We start from the raw sequence: 24,286 nt of genomic DNA on the forward strand, positions 1-24,286 counted from the left end.
TATCTCTCTCTCTCTCTCTCTCTCTCTCTCTCTCTCTCTCTCTCTCTCTCTCTCTCTCTCTCTCTCTCTCTCTCTCTCTCTCTCTCTCTCTCTCTCTCTCTCTCTCTCTCTCTCTCTCTCTCTCTCTCTCTCTCTCTCTCTCTCTCTCTCTCTCTGTGTATATAACTATAGTAAGATGGATGTACAGTATTTTGTAATGTTCAGGGCTTATAACAAGGGTCAACCAATCATGAGCCATAACTACCAAACTCTAACAGATCACCAACAATGAGAGCAGAGAAGAAGGTGGTATGGGCAGCTCCCAAAATTGTGGCTGAGCCTTCTTGTTTTAAACAAAACTTGATTAATTATTTGCTATTGTTGAAGGATAAAATGTCTCCCCGGAGCTTCACTGTCAAGCTGTCTGTGAGCAGAGGCCAACGTCTGCGACAGTCTCCAGAGAAAAGGCATAGTTTACTTTTAGCCAAAGAAGCTCCATCACTGTATTCATAACAACCCTATTTTCACCGAGTTGGCGCAGTCTTCTCAGTATTATTCATTCAAGCTGGCATGTCCTTTAGCCCGAAGTGGGGGTGAATCATCCTCACAGTCACTTAGCAACTGCCAAATATTGTTTGGCTAATAATAAAAAAAACACAAACACACTCACTCTCTCACTCACACACACTCACTCTCTCACACACACGCGCACTTTCGCATGCTTGCATGAAGCCCATGATGTAATGGCCCTAAAATGGACCCTTGATGTAGGGATGGATATATACCATGACATCTGGGTGTGCAATATTGTTTTAGCTCATGCCCTGTTGAAATACAAGACATAAATCTTAAGAATAGCAAATATTGTCGTTCGGCCTACAATAAAAAACGCATTTTAATGGTGACCTGATCCCAGAATGGAAGCATATCTTACACATGGATCCATTGACAGTCCTTATATTACATGAGGAACTTGTTAGTTATGCTCATCACTACCAATGGAAAGCTACATTTAACATGAATTAGATACTAGTATTTACTTTTAGTTCAAACTAGTATGGCAACACAACAACCGCCGGAAGGAGCAAAGTAGTTGAAATCCAGATTCCCCCTTCAACCTCTGTGATGGAGTCTGAAACAAACAAGGGGATATTGGCTCTGCAGCAGAACTGTAACTCTGCACAATATAAATAACAATGACTCTCTCTCCGCGCACTGCCGTCGCTAATGCTAATCACGTAAAAACAGCAACTGTTTCTAGGACAGGGGGTCACCTGCTGCAGGCCTGGAAGGGAACCACGGGCCGTTTGAGAGACAAGGCAGCCGTGTTGGCGTATGCATGCTGTGTGGACCGGAACGCATTCTCCAAGCAGCAGATCAAGTGCAACTGGACTGCAGGGATGGAGAGAAGTGTGTGGTCTGTCACCACAAACTTAATAGGCCTATATATATATTTGGTAATTACACATCACACATGTACAAAATACTGAAACTATATTGGGAAAAATGTGCCATGTGTAATAGCTGTTCTTTCATGAAAATAAACATTCAAATGTTGTGTCAGGTTTCGTCAGTGATGTAGTCCCAGTTATTGTGCATGTGTCGTGAAAGGCCTGCAGGCCAGGGTCAACTGTGTAGAGAAACGGCCTCATAGGCCTACATACCGGATCCAGTACACAGGAATGAGGAGTGTCCGCTCTCACCACTTAACTGTCATTCTTGTGAGGGTGGAGATCAGCTCTGCAAAACACCATCAATGTATTTTAGTTTGAGTGTTTCTTTAGACGGACGTCATTACAACATGGAATAGTTCAGTTATGACACAGAGCAAAACCAATGTACAGTACCAGTCAAAGGTTTGGACACATCTACTCATTCCAGGGCGTGTCTTTATTTTTACTATTTTCTACATTGTAGAATAATAGTGAAGACATCAAAACTATGAAATAACACATATGGAATCATGTAGTAACCAAAAAAGTGTTAAACAAATCAAAATATTTTTGCGACTGCACTTGAAGAAACTTTCAAAGTTCTTGAAATTTTCCAGATTGACTGACCTTCATATCTTAAAGTAATGATGTACTGTCATTTTTCTTTTCTTGTTTGAGCTGTTCTTGCCATATTATGGACTTGGTCTTTTACCAAATAAGGCTATCTTCTGTATACCACCCCCACCTTGTCACAACACAACTGCTTGTCTCAAACGCATTAATTAAGAAAGAAAGAAATTCCACAAATTAACTTTTAACAAGGCACACCTGTTAATTGAAATGCATTCCAGGTGACTACCTCATGAAACTGGTTGAAGAATGCGAAGAGTGTGCAAAGCTGTCATCATGGCAAATGGTGGCTACTTTGAAGAATCTCAAATATAAAATATATTTTGATTTGTTTAACATTTTACTGGTTGCTACATGATTCCATATGTATTATTTCATAGTTTTGATGTCTTCACTATTATTCTACAATGTAGAAAATAGTACAAATAAAGAAAAACCCTTGAATGAATAGGTTTGTCCAAACTTTTGACTGGTACTATATTTGCTTACATACTGGACCTGCATGATGTTAAATGGACAGTTCAGCTATGTGAAATCGATTAACTATCCCTTTAATGCACAGTTATTTGTCTACTTACTGAAACTGCTGTTAGTTAGGAAATGGGGCTGTATAAATGTGATACAACTTTCCACTTACAAGTAATTGCCCATGTTGCCCTGATTCCTACTGAGGCTTTTTTGCTATTTCAACAATGTCCCACCAAGAATGCCAACAATAGAGTATATGCTGTCACACACCAGCAACCAACCACATGACTCAAAACTGTTTGTTCTCATGTTTGCACTCCCTTTATCTAGATTCTAAGCAATGACATGACTTAACTCTGTTTGCCTACTGACTAACTAGGTGATGTCACTCCATTATATCGTTCTATTCTTTGCCGTTTAACAAACTAACAAAGTGGTACTATGGAGGTGGTGGTGGACAGGGATAGCCTGGGGGTGGGGGGGGGGGGAGGGTGCAGTGGTGACAGAGGATGACATCACCCAGCCAGCAGCCTGTCAGACAGGTTGTAAAAGGGCTTAGTCCCACTGTCCCATTGTCCCCTGGTTAATGCTGTTATTCAGCCCAGGAGCAGGGCTACCATTCATTAATCTGACCTAACACACAGTTGAACAGGACAAACAAGCCACACAAACAGCAAGTTTACAGGATAGAAGTGAAAGGAAAGTTATAACCAGACTTTAATACAGAAGCTTCGTGAAAAAAGAAAAGACACACAACATAACTGTTATTATTCAATTATTCAAAAGACAATGACAAAACAATTACGAATTTAGCAGAGGGCAGAGCAGGTACTGACCGTGAAATGTGTAAGGACACAATGTGTTGGAGTTATTGTTTCCTATTGCTACATCACACATGAACTTTGTTGTTTTATTAAAGGGCAAGTCACTTTTCAACCTCCTATTCATAATCTCCAGCACCAAACCAGTCTATATATATGTGTGTTTCTATGACCGATGGTTAAAAAGATAAGAAAAAGCCAGTCTCCATTGGCACTTTGAAGTCAACCCAGGTTGGGCTGGCCTTGGAGGGCTAACTCCAATTGCATTTCCACTGCCTCCAGAAATGAATGAAAAATTATGTAATGTTGCTAGGTAGCCAATATGTGACAGCAGCTGCCTTCGCTAATGTTTCTAGCTAACTAGCAAGATGTTGAAGAATTTAATTCACCCTCACCATGCTGTAACTTACGTTACCCCGTACTCCTGCCAGTGCCAGCCAGATTCAGAGCCATGTATTTAGCTTGCTGACATTAACTAGCTAGCGTAACAGTTAGTGTCATCGCTAGCATAGCAAGCTAGCTAACTTAATTCCTACCTTGCTTGCCATGGCATTGACTATTAGATAGCTAGCTAACCAAGAAAACCAGATGACAGGTTTGATATGATGTAGCTAGCTATTTAGCTTTCGATACAACCTGGCCAGCTAAAATTCCTGCTAGTTCACCGTTAGCTAGCTAGCCAGCTTGTTTCAACTCTAATTTGATAGCTAATGTTTGGTAGCTAGCATTCAAGGGCTGACTGTTCTGATAAAAGTTTATTGTGTAGTGCAAAAATGAATGAAGGATTCAGCTATAGTGGTTATTTGTTTACTGTCTGACTACTGCAGTACTGCTTGTCTATGCGCTAACAAACAGCAACAAGCCCAGACAAGCTAGCTAAATGTTGTGTCAGCATTCAGCAGTGATCAACCCGGGTTTCCCTCGACCCAGCTCGGTTTTGAGAATTCCATTCAAGCATCTCTAGTTTGGCCCTAATTTTAAGTGCCAGTGGAAACGGGGCTTAAATGTCCTACAAAAATACTTCTCTGTGACATCACAATGTAGGATTAAAAGACTGATTTTCAAAACCTGCAATGAGTTTCTAGCCCAGGGGAAGGTAAGAAAATAGTGTCACCGCGAATCTCATAGTGTTTGAAAATCACTGTTTTTAAAATGGGTATAACTTTTTAACTTCAATATTTAATCATTTTTTAAACAAAATGTAAAGATGCGCCGTTTTTACATAATGTTGACACTGGTATTGTGCTGGAGATAATGAAAATGAGGTTGAAAAGTGAGGGAGCAGGCCTCCCGGGTGGCGCAGTGGTCTAGGGCACTGCATCGCAGTGCTAGCTGCGCCACCAGAGTCTCTGGGTTCGCGCCCAGGCTCTGTCACAGCCGGCCGCGACCGGGAGGTCCGTGGGGCGACGCACAATTGGCATAGCGTCGTCCGGGTTAGGGAGGGTTTGGCCGGTAGGGATATCCTTGTCTCATCGCGCTCCTGCGACTCCTGTGGCGGGCCGGGCGCAGTGCGCGCTAACCAAGGGGGCCAGGTACACGGTGTTTCCTCCGACACATTGGTGCGGCTGGCTTCCGGGTTGGAGGCGCGCTGTGTTAAGAAGCAGTGCGGCTTGGTTGGGTTGTGCTTCGGAGGACGCATGGCTTTCGACCTTCGTCTCTCCCGAGCCCGTACGGGAGTTGTAGCGATGAGACAAGATAGTAATTACTAGCGATTGGATACCACGAAAATTGGGGAGAAAATGGGATAAAAAATTAATAAATAAATAAATATATTTTAAAAAAGAAAAGTGAGGGAGTTGACCTTTAAACAGACAAATAAAAGGCCTGAATCTAAGGTTTTAGATGTCTACTGTGTTATCTTTGATATAAATGACAAAAAAGGCACACATCTAAAAAGAATAAATGTTTAGACAGAGCGACGAATAGATCATATCCATTTAACAAATGGGTGGATACTCTCCAACGCCCACATTGATTCACACCGATCCAGCGTTGTGCTCTGACAGCAGTGTTTTCCGACCACACAACCAGCCATCTCCATGTACTCTCTAGGCCCCACAAAGTTGCTCATTGTAGTCACTTAGCATTACAGATAGTGAAAATTAGTCAATTGAGCTCACCATGTATGCCTGTGAGTATACATGAGTCATCTGGTTGATTACTGGCACTACATAAACAGTGGATGTGTCCCAAGTGGCACCCTATTCCCTATATAGGCACCTAACTGGGCTCTGCTCAGAAGTAGTGCATGATAAAAGGGTGCTATTCGGGATGCAACCAGTAGGTTCGTTGATGGGAAAGCGACCAGTAGGTTGGTAGATGGGAAAACATTATCGCACCGGTGGTTCAAAATGTCACATAATGAAATTAGTTTAATTACCCTGAATAATAACTGTGAGTGTAAAATGTACCTAATTTGCAGACTGCAGGTATGATAGTTGAATGTGTGTGTGTGTGTGTGTGTGTGTGTGTGTGTGTGCGCGTGTGTGTTTGTGTGTAGGAGGATGGATGGTTGATAACACATTGACTACATTACAGGGGTGTAAATCTTTCCCTTCCCACTCTCAAATTTTAAAAATATCCCTTGTTTTCCTTTCACAGGAGGAAAGCGGAAGAGTGGAGTGAGAGAGGAAGTGAGAAGAAGCTGGTAGAATAACAATTAGCTGTCAGTGCCTGCGCACGCTCAAAATAGAATAATTATACTCGACAAAAAGGTCAATGTCTCATGATATGAAACCAGTCTCAGAACATAAGAATCAAAACGATTAAAACGTTGCTTCACAAAACACAAAATAGCACCAAGCATCATTCCACTTCAAAGCTAGTCTACGCTCATATATTTATGCCAACATTTTCTGTTGCTTGGCATGAGCTTTTTCTGTGAAGAGATGGGATGGAAACAAACATGGAGGCTCATTTTTAGGTGTTCCGTTGCCTCACTAAGTATAGAACACCCCTTATGTGATATTTTAGTATATCTTAACACCAGTGGAGGCTGCAGAGGGGAGAACGGCTCATAATAATGGCCGGAATGGAGCCAATGGAATGGCATCAAACACCTGGAAACCATGTTTTTGATGTATTTGATATCATTCCACTGATTCTGCTCCAGTCATTACCACAAGCCCATTCTCCCCAATTAAGGTCCCACCAACCTCCTGTGCTGAGCCACTAGGTCAGGACTCCAACATCAGTACTGTCACAGGGATCTTCTCATAGCTCATCAGCGTAGCAGGTAGCTTGAGTGCCCTCTGCAGGAGAGGAATGGTAACAGTGGCAATTGGGCAACATTATGCAGTTATCACTGATGAACATGGGATTCAGGCCATGGATATTTGGTGTAAAATCCCATTTCAGTTTTCAATAACCTATGGTGAAAGATCATAGAAAAGGACACAAAGCAGTTATTTCACTGTTGAACATGGGATTCGGATCTAAAATGGTATGTTATTTTACAGATATTCCATGCAAATCTCAATTTCAGTCTTGAGCATCTTTAACAACCTATGGTGTAAAGAAGGCAGAAGAGGATGTCATGGTATGCTGTTGAGCTGATTCCCTTTTAAGCCAGTCCGTACTATGCGCCTGTCTCGCTTGTCATGATAATTGATGTCTGGCTTGGAAATTCGTTTCTTTCCCCATCTTGATAATCCTCTCAAACTTTCACTCTTTTCTTGGTGCATTGACTGGACTTGACAAGATTCAATGTAACACCGTGATTGCCACTTATCACAAAGCAAGAAATTAAACTTCACATCCTCACGTGAACGTTCCGTTGGCTGAGCCACTTACAATTCTGTGTCATTACGTCCCTGTTACACACAGTCTATCGCCCCATTCGCCTGCGCTAGGTTTTAAAGAGCCAATGGCAGCCCTCTCCCTCACTGATTTCCTGGAATGACTCAATCCTCTGTGGCCGTGTGCACCTTGTGTGTTACGGTAAGAATCTGTTCAGACAGTATGGTGTGATTGAGAGAATTAAGCAATAAGGTCCGAGGGGGTGTGGTATATGGTCAATATACCACGGCTAAGGGTTGTTCTTATGCACGAAGCAACGCTAAGTGCCTGGATACAGCCCTTAGCCGTGGTATATTGGCCATATACCACAAACCCCCGAGGTGCCTTATTGCTATTATAAATTGGTTACCAACTTAGTTAGATTAGTAAAAACATATGTTTTGTCATACCCATGGTAAATGGTCTGATATACCACGGCTGTCAGCCAATCAGCATTCAGGGCTCGAATCACAAAGTTTATAAAAACATTTATAGTAGGCTAAGCCATAGAGATATCTGTCTAAAGTGGTTTGTTCGAGGCCTTCGTTAAGGTGAATTTGTGGATGAGTGATGGTCGTTGGTCATTATGGGCCCAATCTCACATCAGCATACGTCATATCACCATTACAAAGTATGTCAAATCTTCACAATTATAAATGTTGACAAATGTGACAAACCTATCTGATGCGTTTCTGTCTGTAAGTGACATACTATTTGAAGATTACCTTGCCGTGATAGAACTGACTTGTGTCACAGTCAGAGAAAAATATAAAAAATAACAATTAAAAAACCTCTCCACCATTAGTTTTTCTCTTCAGAATTGAGAATGAATGCAGAAACAGATCCTTCCTGCCCTTGGTGTACATAGAGCCAAGAACCCTCTCCCCAGATATTAGCTCCTGGTTGCTATTCACCTAATACATTATTGAAAGCTATTTTTGCAGCCGCGCTCTGAGAACAAAGGTATTGCAGTTGTCACTTTCGACATCACAGAGAGAGGGGAGGGAATTTTGGGATTCATCCTTGCCCCTTTTTTCTCTCCTCGTCCTGAAGTTGCACAAGTGTTTGACTCCCCTCTAGCATTTTTGTTTCAACATCTGCTTTAGTCTCGGGTGAGCCAGAAGAACACAGGCCTACTGGTTTTATCATAATGTTGATGTCAGTGTTAGTATACAACGAGCACACGGAAATCATGTCACAGCAGTAAACATGTATATACCATAGTGAGGTACAGGACCACAGAGACACAGCTATACATGTGCAATATATCTATGTCAGTGCTTGACTGGGACTGAAATAGGTGGCGGTTCTCATTTTGGGTGCCGGGACTGTTTATATTTAGGTATAGGAGCTCCACAATACTTTTGAGCGAATATTCTATAAGAGGAACAGGAGCTCAAACAGTAGAACATTTGATGTGCCGGTACTCAGCTCCGGTGAGCTCCTGCCCCAGTCAAACACTGATCTATGTATTGAATAGTATTGTGCAGGATCATATGTGTACCTTTGAAGGAACACCATTGTTCTTCGAGGAATAGAAATCAACCCTAATCGCACCTAATCGCATTAGTTTTGAGTGTATACGAAGGTGCTTTCTAGAACCTAAAAGGATTCTTCAACTGTCCTCATAGGAGAACCCTTCGAATAACCTTTTTTGATTGCAGGTAGAAACCTGTTGCTTCCAGGTATAACCCTTTTGGGTTCCACATAGAACCATTTCCACAAAGGGTTCTACACGGAACCAAAAGGAGTTCTACCTGGAACCAAAAATGTTTCTCTGATGGGGACAGCCAAAGAACCCTTTTAGAACCCTTTATTTCTAAGAGTGTGGCTAGCTTGTGATTCAAACTCCACTAAGAGTCTTGTCATTTATGAGTTGGAGTTCTATTTTCATCATCATTTTGTTCTTCCCTCTTGTAACAGAGAGTATTCTGCAGCTGTAGCCTGCAGTCATTCTCTGTTATCTCCTCTCTGCTTGTAGTGCCAAGCAGCATTGGCGAACATATCAAAATGTTAAGCCCGACTAGCATAGCAGAAATATCACTCTCCTTCCCTCTCTGTCTCGCTCCTTCCCTCCATCCCCCCACCTTTCTCGCTCTCTCCCTCTCTCTAGCCATACCATACTGAATTTAAATATATTGCAGCTCTACCAAGATGTCACTCTGTGAATCTGGATTTTAGCTTAGATTACAAATCCTCTGAGACTTGCAGACTAACTCAAGCGAGACCTCTGAGTCACTCTCGCTGCAGTCTGTGTTTGTGTGTGTGTGAGTGCATGCGCACTTGTGTGTGAATGCCTACATGCATGCATGTGTATGCAGGGCCGGCTCCAGCCTTTTGAGGGCCCTAAGCGAGATTTGGTTGATACGTTTTAAAGTGAATTTCCTGAAAGTCTACAAATTTTTGCCGTGGGGCAGAGAGAAATTTGTTCAATTTAATGACGCATTTCTTTGAATTCTACCCATTTTTCCATAGGGTGGAGATAAATGTTTTCAGTTTTAAAGCTAATTTCCTGCAATTCTACACATTTTGCCATGACTCATGCTATGTTAAAGATGTCTTAGTGTGAGTGACTAAAAAATCAATGGGGGCCCCTAGAAGTCAGGGCCTCTGGACACGTTCCCTGCATGACTGGTCAGAAAATGGCCATGTTAACTGCAAGTTTAGATAGCTGGCTAGACCATTTTACCTATCTCAAAATGTTTTGTTGACATGGCTAGTGACTGTCAGTGAATGACATGACAAGATACTCATTTATTTATTTTATTTATTTAACCTTTATTTAATCAGTTAGGCCAGTTGAGAACAAGTTCTCATTTACAACTGCGAACTGGCAGAGATAAAGCAAAGCAGTGCGACAAAAACAACAACACAGAGTTACACATAAACAAACGTACAGTCAATAAAACAATAGAAAAATCTATGTACAGTGTGTGCAAATGTAGAAGATTAGGGAGGTAAGGCAATAAATAGGCCACAGTGGTGAAATAATTACAATTTAGCATTAACACTGGAGTGATAGATGTGCAGATGATGATGTTTAAGTAGAGATACTGGGGTACAAAAGAGCAAAAAGATAAATAACAATATGGGGATGAGGTAGTTGGGTGTGCTATTTACAAATTGGCTGTGTATAGGTACAGTGATCGATCGGTAAGTTGCTCTGACAGCTGATGCTTAAAGTTAGAGAGGGAGATATAAGACTCCAGCTTCAGTGATTTATGCAATTCGTTACAGTCATTGGCAGCAGAGAACTGGAAGGAAAGGCGGCCAAAGGAGGTGTTGGCTTTGGGGATGACCAGTGAAATTTATTTGCTGGAGCGCGTGCTACAGGTGGGTGTTGCTATGGTGACCAGTGAGCTGAGTTAAGGCGGGGCTTTACCTAGCAAAGACTTATAGATGACCTAGATCAAGTGGGTTTGGCGACGAATATGTAGCAAGGGCCAGCCAACGAGAGCATACAGGTCGCAGTGGTGGGTAGTATATGGAGCTTTGGTGACAAAACGGAGGGCACTGTGATAGACTACATCCAGTTTGCTGAGTAGAGTGTTGGGGGCTATTTTGTAAATGACATTGCCAAAGTCAAGAATTGGTAGGATAGTCAGTTTTACGAGAATATGTTTGGCAGCATGAGTGAAGGAGGCTTTGTTGCGAAATAGGAAGCCGATTCTAGATTTAATTTTGGATTGGAGATGCTTAGTGTGAAACTGAAAGGAGAGTTTACTGTCTAGCCAGACACCTAGGTATTCATAGTTGTCCACATATTCTAAGTCAGAACCGTCCAGAGTAGTGACGCTAGTCGGGCAGACGGGTGCGGGCAGCAATCGGTTGAAGAGCATGCACTTAGTTTTACTACCATTTAAAAGCAGTTGGAGGCCATAGAAGGAGTGTTGTATGGCATTGAAGCTCGTTTGGAGGTTTGTTAACCCAGTGTCCAAAGAAGGGCCAGACGTATACAGAATTGCTGATGCGTAACCCAATTCCGAACTTGCACCTTGTGTAGCCTAATATTCTAACTCTCAACCACAGGAGGTTGGTGGCACCTTAATTGTGGAGAACGTGCTCGTGGTAATGACTGTAGTGGAATTAGTGGAATGGTATCAAATACATCAACACATGGTTTCCAGGTGTTTGATGCCATTCTATTTACTCCGTTCCAGCAATTACTATGATCTGTTCTCCCCTCAGCAGCCTCCTGCGCTGTCAACAGTAAGTTGAGACCCCGACTGAGTTCCCGCTGGGGGGTGGGGTTTCACTAGCAGCTTGGGGCCCTAAGTAACCTCTAATGCCATTTATGTCTGGGGCCAGCCCTGTGTGTATGTGTGTGAGCACAAATGAAAGAGGGAGCAAGAGAGAAATAGTGAGGGACGAGAAAACTCAATTAAACCCAGACTGTGCTGCACCGAACAACACAGACAGAATTTTGCAGGGCCATGCCATGTCAGGCATAAAATTAAAGCATATTTTTTCTCCCTTTCTCTCTCTCTCTCTCTCTCTCTCTCTCTAGACTCAGTCTGCTGCGCGTAACAATGATTAATTAGATAAACAATTGTGACGCACGTCTACCTGTGGTCTCGCTTGCTATTCTCAGAGGCACTGTGACAAAGACATCAGTAAATTTCAGGCCCTGTCGAAGCTAGAATGGCTTTAACAGGACCGATAGCCCCATGGAGACCCTGCTAAAAGGGGAAGCCTTTTTTAAGGGCCATTGCTTTCACTTGATAGATTTCACATATGTTGGTGGTAATGCCCATTAGATGTCCAGGCATCACTACTACAACATTTAAGTTTACCATTCCCATCTTGATTTCTTATTCAGGGACATTTTTGAGGATGCCCGTTGCAATACTATATAGTGATATGATATGGTAGTAGAACAAGCTATAGTTAGAAGGTATGCAGTACATACATAACAATAGCCAAAGGCCAAGATGTCAACCATTGTAAAGGATGAAATGGAATAACTGATTCAAAAAAATTGTGGGCACATGTCAATGTTTTCTATATTTGATTAGAAATACAAAATGTAAAGGTCAGAGTGAAAGGCTTCTCCACCTTTTTGCATATCATACAGAGAGAGAGAGACTGAGGACTAAGCAGGTGGCATAGTCAAAGGCACAACAAACTGAACTTCCCCACTTCATTCACAACCATTGTTCTTAAAAGCATCTGTTGATCACTGAACATCAATGAAGCCGCATGATAGAGAAAAATTATATTTGTCAGTCAGACACAAATGGATTCACCATGGATCTTCATATGATACAGAAAGGGTCCCAGGGTGACTAAAATAATAATAATAGCCATTTAGCAGACACTGTTATCCAAAGCGGCTTACAGTCATGCGTGCATACATTTTACATATACAGTGCACTTGGAAAGCATTCATACCCCTTCACTTTTTCCACATTTTGTTACATTACATCCTTATTCTAAAATGGATTAAATAAAAATAAAATCCTCACCAATCTCCACACAACACCCCAAAAAACCAAAACGAAAACAGTTTCTTAAAAATGTTTACAAATGTATTAAAGATAAAAAACTGAAATAACTTAGTATTCAGACCCTTTGCTATGAGACTCAGGAGAGAATTCCAGGACCACAGAGCTGAGTAACTAAAACTATTTCTACCATGACCTGTTCTAATTCTTGGTACTGTTAAATGCAAGTGAGAATGGGACCGTAATCGATATTTATTTACTAATCAGATTAAAAAAGAACAGAGATAAAGTGCCATTTTACCCAATATGTCCTTAAAATTCAATTAATTGGACATGATTTGGAAAGGCACACACCTGTCTAAATAAGGTCCCACAGTTGACAGTGCATGCCAGAGAAAAAACCAAGCCATGAGGTCGAAGGAATTGTCCTTAGAGCTCTGAGACAGGATTGTGTCGAGGCACAGATCCGGGGAAGGGTACCAAAAAATGTCTGCAGCATTAAAGGTCCCCAAGAAAACAGTGGCCTCCATCATTCTTAAATAGAAGACATTTGGGACCACCAAGACTCTTCCTAGCGTTGGCACATGACAGCCCTCTTGGAGTTTGCCAAAAGGCACCTAAAGACTCTCAGACCATGAGAAACAAGATTCTCTGGTCTGATGAAACCAAGATTGAACTCTTTGGCCTGAATGCCAAACGTCACGTCTGGAGGAAACCTGGCCCGATCCCTACGGTGAAGCACGGTGGTGGCAACATCATGCTGAGGGGATGTTTTTCAGCGGCAGGGACTGGGAGACTAGTCAGGATTGAGGGAAAGATGAACGGAACAAAGTACAGAGAGATCCTTGATGAAAACCTGCTCCAGAGCGCTCAAGACCTCACACTTGGGTGAAGGTTTACCTTCCAACAGGCCAACGACCCTAAGCACACAGCAAAGACAACACAGGAGTGGCTTTGGGACAAGTCTGTGAATGTGCTTGAGTGACCCAGCCAGAGCCCGGACATGAACCTGATCGAACATCTCTGGAGAGACCTGTAAACAGCTGTGCAGTGACACTTCCCATCCAACCTGACAGAGCTTGAGAGGATCTGCAGAGAAGAATGGGAGAAACACCCCAAATACAGGTGTGCCAAGCCTGTAGTGTCAGGCTTGGCACACAAGAGTCTGAATACTTATGCAAATTTGATGTTTCATTTTTTTTTTTACATTTGCTAAAATTCTATAAACCTGTATTTGATTTGTCATTATGGGGTATTGTGTGTAGATTGATGAGAACAAAATACAATTGAATACATTTTAGAATAAGGCTGTAACGTAACAAAATGTGGAAAAAGTCATGGGGTTTGAAAACTTTCCGAATGTACTGTGAATATATACACTGCTCCAAAAAATAAAGGGAACACTTAAACAACACAATGTAACTCCAAGTCAATCACACTTCTGTGAAATCAAACTGTCCACTTAGGAAGCAACACTGATTGACAATAAATTTCACATGCTGTTGTGCAAATGGAATAGACAAAAGGTGGAAATTATAGGCAATTAGCAAGACACCCCCAATAAAGGAGTGGTTCTGCAGGTGGTGACCACAGACCACTTCTTAGTTCCTATGCTTCCTGGCTGATGTTTTGGTCACTTTTGAATGCTGGCGGTGCTTTCACTCTAGTGGTAGCATGAGACGGAGTCTACAACCCACACAAGTGGCTCAGGTAGTGCAGCTCATCCAGGATGGCACATCAATGCGAGCTGTGGCAAGAAGGTTTGCTGTGTCTGTCAGCGTAGTGTCCAGAGCATGGAGGCGCTACCCGGAGACAGGCCAGTACATCAGGAGACGTGGAGGAGGCCGCAGGAGGGCAACAACCCAGCAGCAGGACCGCTACCTCCGCCTTTGTGCAAGGAGGAGCACTGCCAGAGCCCTGCAAAATGACCTCCAGCGGATCTCATCTCGGTACCTAATGGCAGTCAGGCTACCTCTGGCGAGCACATGGAGGGCTGTGCGGCCCCACAAAGAAATGCCACCCCACACCATGACTGACCCACCGCCAAACCGGTCATGCTGGAGGATGTTGCAGGCAGCAGAACGTTCTCCACGGCGTCTCCAGACTCTGTCACGTCTGTCACATGTGCTCATGTGCTCAGTGTGAACCTGCTTTCATCTGTGAAGAGCACAGGGCGCCAGTGGCGAATTTGCCAATCTTGGTGTTCTCTGGCAAATGCCAAACGTCCTGCACGGTGTTGGGCTGTAAGCACAACCCCCACCTGTGGACGTCGGGCCCTCATACCACCCTCATGGAGTCTGTTTCTGACCGTTTGAGCAGACACATGCACATTTGTGGCCTGCTGGAGGTCATTTTGCAGGGCTCTGGCAGTGATCCTCCTTGCACAAAGGCGGAGGTAGCGGTCCTGCTGCTGGGTTGTTGCCCTCCTACGGCCTCCTCCACGTCTCCTGATGTACTGGCCTGTCTCCTGGTAGCGCCTCCATGCTCTGGACACTACGCTGACAGACACAGCAAACCTTCTTGCCACAGCTCGCATTGATGTGCCATCCTGGATGAGCTGCACTACCTGAGCCACTTGTGTGGGTTGTAGACTCCGTCTCATGCTACCACTAGAGTGAAAGCACCGCCAGCATTCAAAAGTGACCAAAACATCAGCCAGGAAGCATAGGAACTGAGAAGTGGTCTGTGGTCACCACCTGCAGAACCACTCCTTTATTGGGGGTGTCTTGCTAATTGCCTATAATTTTCACCTTTTGTCTATTCCATTTGCACAGCATGTGAAATTTATTGTCAATCAGTGTTGCTTCCTAAGTGGACAGTTTGATTTCACAGAAGTGTGATTGACTTGGAGTTACATTGTGTTGTTTAAGTGTTCCCTTTATTTTTTGGAGCAGTGTATATATATGTATGGGTGGGTGGCCCCAGGAATCGAAACCATAACCCTGGCTGTGCAAGTGCCATGCTCTAGCAACTGAGCCATACAGAACTAATGTTTGACTGATGTGTTCTGAACAGATGTGGCGAAGCATCAACCATTAAGTATAGTCTACTAACTACAACAGCCCAGCATGGTTGGACCTGATGTCCCCCTGAAGACACACGGGAGGTTGGTGGCACCTTAATTGGGGAGGACAGTCTCGTGGTAATGGCTGGAGCGGAATACCATGTTGGAAACCGCGTGTCTGATGCATCAAACACGTGGTTTCCACATGGTATTCCACTCCAGTCATTACCGCGAGACTGTCCTCCCCAATTAAGGTGCCACCAACCTCCCGTGTGAGACACGTCTTCAGGGGGACATCAGGTCCAACCATGCTGGGCTGTTGTAGTTAGTAGACTATACTTAATGGTTGATGCTTCGCCACATCTGTTCAGAACACATCAGTCAAACATTAGTTCTGTATGGCTCAGTTAAGGTGCCACCAACCTCCTGTGCAGTATATGTACAGTATGTCTCATGTGAGAGCATGGAAATCTGAGCAGGTCAAATCCAGCAGCTGATGGAAAGGTCAATGAGTTCCCTCTTTAGGCCACATGTTCAAAGGAAGGAACATATGGCTGTAGCATGTATAAATACACATACAGGACATGTTCACACTGAGATCAGAGCCATGAATGTATTTCTGTCTGTGTTTAAGAATGTCTGTGTTTCTCAGAGCCGGTACCTAGACTTGACCTCAGGGAGAAAACATTTGAGATTTCATACTTAGACTTCAAACTCAGAGTTACTCATCATCGAGGGGTCAGCAAAAGGAACATTAGAGACCATGACTACAGTGAGGGAGAGAGATAGTTATGGAGAGAGGGATACAGAGAGTGAGTGAGTGAGTGAGTGAGTGAGTGAGTGAGTGAGTGAGTGAGTGAGTGAGTGAGTGAGTGAGTGAGTGAGTGAGTGAGTGAGTGAGTGAGTGAGTGACTGAGTGACTGAGTGACTGAGTGGGTGGGTGACTGAGTGAGGGAGTGAATGAGTGGGTGACTGAGTGAGGGAGTGAATGAGTGGGTGACTGAGTGAGGGAGTGAGAGAAACAGAGAAAGAGGGAAAGAGAGAGAGAAAGTGAATAGAGGGCCAATGTAATGAATTCTGCACCAGTTACACCCAGAGACCAGCAGTCAGCTGTTTAAAAGAGGAGGTTGATGTGCTCACTGATGTGTTCACTCTTATGAACCAGGCCAGACCTTATGAATGCCCCACTGTGTATGTGTCTCGCACACACACACACACACACACACACACACACACACACACACACACACACACACACACACACACACACACACACACACACACACACACACACACACACACACACACACACACACACACACACACACACACACACACACACACACACACACACACACACCCCCTGAGGGGCTGAGACTTTTGCCCACAGTTGACCGGTTGCTCCACTTCCTTAATGCATTTGGTCATGTGTACCAGGCACTCATTTTGGCATTTGAGCTGCAGAAAATCATCAAGCACAGACAAGATGAAGACTGAAGATTTTAGGTGGAGTTCATATGTCCCCTCAGCTTTACAGTGCCTTCCCAGATACAATTTTGCTAGTAGGTTACTGAAAATTAATTTACAAGGTGCATGTATGAGCTGTAGATGACTGATGATCCCTAGGGAGCCAAAGGGTTTAAATCAAGTTAGTCTTGTATGCTTGTCCCTCAATAACTCTGAGAGATAGCAGGCCATAATTAGAGTTGTAGGGACATGTAAATAGTGTGGGTTTGGTGCCCCATTTCCCTCAATGTGACACTCATAATTACCTCTCCTCACACAGACAGGTGTTAGTGCTCTCTCTCTCTCTCCTCTTCTCTTCTCTTCTCTTGGTCTCTCTCTCTCTCGACCACAGATGCTGTTGAGGTTAGAGGTCAAAGGTCAGCATGTGGAAAAGTTCAGGAGGGACTAAGATGGATATAGATCCCCAACAACCAGCACGACCACCAGGGACCAATCAGAAGCCAAAACAGTGTTGTGGTGTAAGCACTGAGGATGTCACCATCCATATCTTATGACCATTGGGTTAGATCCTTGGGATGTCCCTACCCCATTGAAGTTGACATTTAAAATGGTCAAGGTAAGGGTTATGGTTAAGGTTAAGAGTTAATGTTATGGTAAGGACCTCCCAAGGATCCCAGATAGTACTAACCCATTGGGCTAGACTAGAGAAATGGTGCCTAGTTGACCTGTTGCTGTAACCTAGTTATATAATAATGTTATGTTATTATAGTTTATACTATGTATGCTACTCTAGTTATATAATAATGGAGAGGTTTTCTACAAAAATATTTTACTTTGGATTTAAGTGACAAGCTCTCAAAACGATAGATTTCTTCTTTTACATTTTTTATCTTCGGTTTGTGATGACATTCTATTTCTTAATTTCACCAAATGCCATGGGAGATTGGGAAAGACAAGACGGTGTCTGACAAAGCCAGTATTATACAAGTATCACACACACAGCAGTAGCAGTCACCAGAGCAAAGGTTTGTTATGCCAATGGTTTGATGAGGCAATGGCTGAATATAATACCTCTCTCCCTCTCTGTTTTCCAAATAGAGAGAGAAGAACAAGCATCTGGTGGCTTGAGTTAGGACAGTCCTTAAGAGCTATTGCGTGTGGTTTTCCACGATCAATCATAAGCGATTATCATCACCTCTAAGAAGGGCCACTGTGCCAGTTGTCAGACATGAGAATGCAACATTTAGATACAGTTTAATTACCTGACTACAGCCAGGGACAAAACAGAAACCATACAGACCAGGTCTTGATTCAAGAGAAGTGTTTACCCTTAGACTTTGTAGTTAGTCAAAGGGAGGTAGTTGTACAAAAGAGTACCGTGTGCATCATCCAGCAGTAGCAGTGCTTGTGTGGCATTGTCAACAGTCTACAGGCAATCTGATTCTCAATACATTGATTTGTTTTTGTTTTAATCATTGATTTCCTTGCTGGTGGATTTTTACAGGCACTATAGTCTATCACTCTAGGCCTGAGGTCAGTGTAGTCATTGACACATGGATACATGTGGCACAATTCTAATGGCTGTCAACCATATCAATCAACCGTCCCACGCCATATCAGTGTGACCTATAGTGAGCCATGCAATGTGCAACACAATTCTTTGTCTTCAGTGTTGCTGCCTGACCCCTGGATAAGGAGCCATGAATAGGCTCATACACATTCAAACTGATGTTGTCACTTTTTATGATAAAAATACAAGATATATCTTATCTATCAACATAGACATGGCTCTAACTCCTCTAGCTCCACAATGAGATAGCCAGCCTGCCAGCTTAGTGGAGTCTGCCACTAGCACAGTCAGTGTAGTCAGCTCAGCTATCCCCATTGAAACGGTGTCTGTGCCTCGATCTAGGTTGAGCAAAACTAAACATGGCGGTATTCGCCTTAGCAATCTCACTGGAATAAAGACCTCCTCCATTCCTGTCATTGTTGAAAGAGATTGTGATATCTCACATCTCAAAACAGGGCTACTTAATGTTAGTTCCCTCACTTCCAAGCCAGTCATAGTCAATTAACTAATCACTGATCATAATCTTGATGTGACTGGCCTGACTGAAACATGGCTCAAGCATGATGAATTGACTGTGTTAAACTAGGCCTCTCCTCCTGGTTACACTAGTGACCATATCCCCCGAGCATCCCCTAACGGTGGGGATGCTCAGCTTCTAGTCATGAAATCTACGCAGCCTACTCAATCACTTTTTATAGCTACTGTTTACAGGCCTCCTGGGCCATATACAGTGATCCTCACGGAGTTTCCTGAATTCCTATCGGACCTTGTAGTCATGGCAGATAATATTCAAATTTTTGGTCACTTAAATATTCACATGGAAAAGTCCACAGACCCACTCCAAAAGGTTTTCGGAGCTATCCTCAACTCAGTTGGTTTTGTCCAACATGTCTCCGGACTTACTCATTGCCACAGTCATACCCTTAATCTAGTTTTGTCCCGTGGAATAAATATTGTGGATCTAAATGTTTTTCCTCCTAATCCTGGACTATCGGACCTCCATCTTATTATGTTTGCAATATTCTGCTCAGACCCCAACCAAGGATCATCAAAAGCTGTGCTATAAATTCTGACAAAACAAAGATGAATTGAAGCCCTTCCAGACTCTCTCCACCTACCCATGGACTTCGGAGTACAAAAATCGGTTAACCAACTAACTGAGGAACTAAATTTAACCTTGCGTAATACCCTAGATACAGTCGCACCCCTAAAAACATAAAACATTTGTCACAAGAAATTTGTTACGATATACAGAAAATACCTGGCCTGATGACCCCTGGCTGTCCCCAGTCCACCTGGTCATGCTGCTGCACCAGTTTCAACTGTCTTGCCTGCAGCTATGGAACCCTGACCTGTTCACCGGACGTACTTTCTTGTCCCGGACCTGCTGTTTTGACCCTCTCTCTTTCTCTCTACCTCACCTGCTGTCTCGACCTCCGAATGACCCTGCTGGTCATCTATGAAAGTTTAAACATGTTGAAGAACAATCTGGCCTTAATTGCCATGTACTATCTCCATCTGGCACAGCCGAAGAGGACTCGGCACCCCTCAGAGCCTGGTTCCTCTCTAGGTTTCTTCCTAGGTTCCTGCCTTTCTAGAGAGTTTGTCCTATCCACCGTGCTTCTACATCTGCATTGCTTGCTGGTTGGGGTTTTAGGCTGGGTTTCTGTATTATAAATAAATTTGAATGAAATACACAGAGAATTCATCTTCAACAGTGCAATACACAGAACAAAATATATTTAAATTTTAAATTTTTATGTTTATCTCACATAATATAATTTGAAAGTATGAATTAAGGTGTCTAATAGAATAAATGTGGCGAAAACGAGTGTAGAAATTAAATGCTATTTTATAGCTTTCAAAATATATTTTACAATGGTGGGGGAGTGTCAATATGGAGGCACGGTGGCGTCAAAACATCACCCCCTTTCAGTCATCTAGTGTATGTATAAATCACTGGTCCCTTTCCTAATTGCTCCCTGTGAGGTTGAATTCTCAGACAATGTGTTCCTCCTCTGATGCACTCCCCTCTCTCTGCCTTCTCTCCCCAGACCAGCTGCACTGTGGTTTGGCTAACTAGCCTAGCCTAGCGCTCTGGTTATGTAATGACTGCAGAGCAGATAGACGCATAGAGCCACATCCCCTGGTCAACTGAGGCACTGACTGCATGCCAAATGGCACCCTATTCCCTATGGTGCACTCCCAAAACTAGTGCAATACATAGGGAATAGGGTGCAATTTCGGATGCAACAACTGACTGCATGCATGGCCAACGTTAAGGCGAGCTCCTACAACAGAATCATTACAAGCACTTATGTTTATTGAATTGGCACGGGGCCCAACCTGGAGCAAGCCCCTGAGACGTTAGACCATGAGAATGACGGAGTAGAGCATGTGTAGGGAAGCGTCTTTTAACACCCACGAAAGAGAATGACATAGTGACAGAAAAATGAATTCCCATTGAATAAAAGTACATTATTCAAGTAGCCTTAATAAAATACCAGACATAGGAGGAGTGAGGTGTGGCGGGGGGCTTTGGACGTCCCAGAGAGCATTTTTACAAAACATGTAGCAACTGAAACATGAGTTCGAATTTCAAGTGGAAGATGAAGATAGTCCACTTGAAATACGATGTCACTACTTTTTAAGACTACACTCATGGACATCCTTTGATATACAAGACTAGAAATATAAATGGGCAAAAGTTGCATTTCACACACATGCACAAACACAGTCCTCTAGCCATTTGAGCTCAATTAAATGAATTAATGTCATTTCCCTATGGGTGAATTACGGTACATTCATTCAGGATATAAATATTTTTCTACCCAGATATCAAATATTGAATCACAAACGCATTATATTGAACACAAACATATATTATCAGACTAAAGTTATCAGACTAAAGTTTGAAACGCTGGTCATAGCTCACATCAACACCATTATCCCAGAAACCCTAAACCCACTCCAATTTACATACCTCCCTAAAAGATCCACAGATGATGCAATCTCTATTGCACTCCACACTGCCCTTTCCCACCTGGACAGAAGGAACACCTATGTGAGAATGCTATTCATTGACTACAGCTCAGCGTTCAACACCATAGTGCCCTCAAAGTTCATCAGATAGCTAAGGACCCTGGGACTAAACACCTCCCTCTGCAACTGGATCCTGGAATTCCTGACAGGACACCCCCAGGTGGTAAGGGTAGGTAACAACACATCCGCCACGCTGATCCTCAACACAGGGGCCCCTCAGGGGTGCGTGGTCAGTCCCCTCCTGTATTCCCTGTTCACGCATGATTGCACGGCCAGGCACAACTCTAACACCATCATTAAGTTTGCCGATGACACAACAGCGGTAGGCCTGATCACCGACAACGACGAGGCAGCCTATAGGGAGGTCAAAGATCTGGCCGTGTGGTGCCAGGACAACAACCTCTCCCTCAACGTGATCAAGACAAAGGAGATGATTGTGGACTACAGGAATAAGAGGACCGAGCACTCCCCCATTCTCATCGACGGGGCTACAGTGGAGCAGGTTGAGAGCTTCAAGTTCCTTGGTGTCCACATCACCAACAAACTAACAAGCCCACCAAGGTCCAAGCCCACCAAGACAGTCGTGAAGAGGGCATGACAAAACCTATTCCCCCTCAGGAGACTGAAAAGATTTGGCATGGGTCCTCAGATCCTCAAAAGGTTCTACAGCTGCACCATCGAGAGCATCCTGACTGGTTGCACCACTTCCTGGTATGGCAACTGCTCGGCCTCCAACCGCAAGGCATTACAGAGGGTAGTGCAAACGGCCCAGTTCTTCACTGAGGCCAAGCTTCCTGCCATCCAGGACCTCTATACCAGGCGGTGTCAGAGGAAGGCCCTAAAAATTGTCAGACTCCAGCCACCCTAGTCAAAGACTGTTCTCTCTGCTACCGCACGGCAAGTGGTACCGGAGCACAAAGTCTAGGTCCAAGAGGCTTCTAAACAGCTTCTACCCCCAAGCCATAAGACTCCTAAACACCTAATCAAATTTCTAACCAGACTATTTGCATTTCCCCCCCCTTTTATACCACTGCTATTCTCTGTTGTTATCATCTATGCATAGTCACTTTAATAACTCAACATTCATGTACATATTACCTCAACTAACCACTGTCCCCGCTCATTTACTCTGTACCGCAACCCCCCTGTATATAGTCTCGCTATTGTTAATTTACTGCTACTCTTTAATTACTTATTAATTTAATTTCTTATTCTTATCCATATTTTTTTTAACTGAATTGTTGGTTAGGTTAGGGGCTTGTAAGTAAGCATTTCACAGTAAGGTCTACTACACCTGTTATATTCGGCGCATGTGACTAATACAATTTGATTTGATAAAGTTACATGGGTGAAACAAAAATACTTAAGCTTCAGAGTCATTAATTATTAACAACTATATTCATTTAGGCTATATTTTTTCAGCCAACTAATCGAAAAGTGTTTATTCAGTAACAAACAGTACAAAATCCAGCAGTCACATTTGCCATTCCACAGCACACAGACTACAGCAATGAATCACGTACAACCGTTCAAATTTAAACAATCAAGTCACTCTCACCTTACAGTAAAGTTTCAGAGTATTTTATTCCTGTAATTCCCTGAAATTGAATAGTGCAGGTCATAAAGCACAGTTACAGTTGAAGTCGGAAGTTTACATACACTTAGGTTGGAGTCATTAAAACTTGTTTTTCAACCACTCCACAAACTTCTTGTTAACAAACTATAGTTTTGGCAAGTCGGTTAGAACATCTACTTTGTGCATGACACAAGTAATTTTTCCAACAATTGTTTACAGATTATTTCACTTATAATTCCCTGTATCACAATTCCAGTGGGTCAGATACACTAAATTGACTATCCTTTAAACAGCGTGGAAAATTCCAGAAAATGATGTCATGGCTTTAGAAGCTTCAGATAGGCTAATTGACATCATTTGAGTCAATTGGAGGTTTACCTGTGGATGTATTTCAAGGCCTACCTTCAAACTCAGTGCCTCTTTGCATGACATCATGGAAAAAATCAAAATAAATCAGCCAAGACCTCAGAAAAAAAATTGTAGACCTCCACAAGTCTGGTTCATCCTTGGGAGCAATTTCCAAATGCCTGAAGCTACCAAAGATTGTACTTTTTGGAGAAATATCCTCTGGTCTGATGAAATAAAAATAGAACTGTTTGGCCATAATGACCATCGTTATGTTTGGAGGAAAAAGGGGGATGCTTGCAAGCCAAAGAACACCATCCCAACCGTGAAGCACGGGGGTGGCAGCATCATGTTGTGGGGGTGCTTCGATGCAGGAGGGACTGGTGCACTTCAGAAAATAGATGGAATCATGAGGAAAGAAAATTATGTGGATATTGAAGCAACATCCCAAGACATCAGACAGGAAGCTAAAGCTTGGTCGCAAATGGATCTTCCAAATGGACAATGAACCCAAGCATACTTCCAAAGTTGTGGCAAAATGGCTTAAGGACAACAAAGTCAAGGTATTGGAGTGGCCATCACAAAGCCCTGACCTCAATCCTATAGAAACTTTGTTGAAAAAGCGTGTGCGAGCAAGGAGGCCTACAAACCTGACTCAGTTACACCAGCTCTGTCAGGAGGAATGGTCAAAAATTCCCCCAACTTATTGTGGGAAGCTTCTGGAAGTCTA

At 43.1% G+C, this 24,286-nt stretch overlaps 1 protein-coding gene across 1 annotated transcript in view; it reads right to left on the bottom strand.

The window, feature by feature from the left end:
* LOC139556099 (dual specificity protein phosphatase 10-like) overlaps positions 1-21,678 on the bottom strand; it is a 51,863-nt gene extending 30,185 nt beyond the window's left edge. The window contains exons 1-3 of the mRNA XM_071369638.1: positions 21,577-21,678; positions 17,329-17,417; positions 1,644-1,719 (exon numbers count right to left, since the gene is read on the bottom strand). The gene's annotated coding sequence lies outside the window, so the exon portion shown is untranslated. The remainder of the gene's footprint in view (positions 1-1,643; positions 1,720-17,328; positions 17,418-21,576) is intronic.
* Between the last annotated feature and the right edge of the window lie 2,608 nt (positions 21,679-24,286).

This window comes from Salvelinus alpinus, chromosome 27 (assembly GCF_045679555.1).
Source record: "Salvelinus alpinus chromosome 27, SLU_Salpinus.1, whole genome shotgun sequence".
Lineage (NCBI taxonomy): Eukaryota > Metazoa > Chordata > Actinopteri > Salmoniformes > Salmonidae > Salvelinus > Salvelinus alpinus.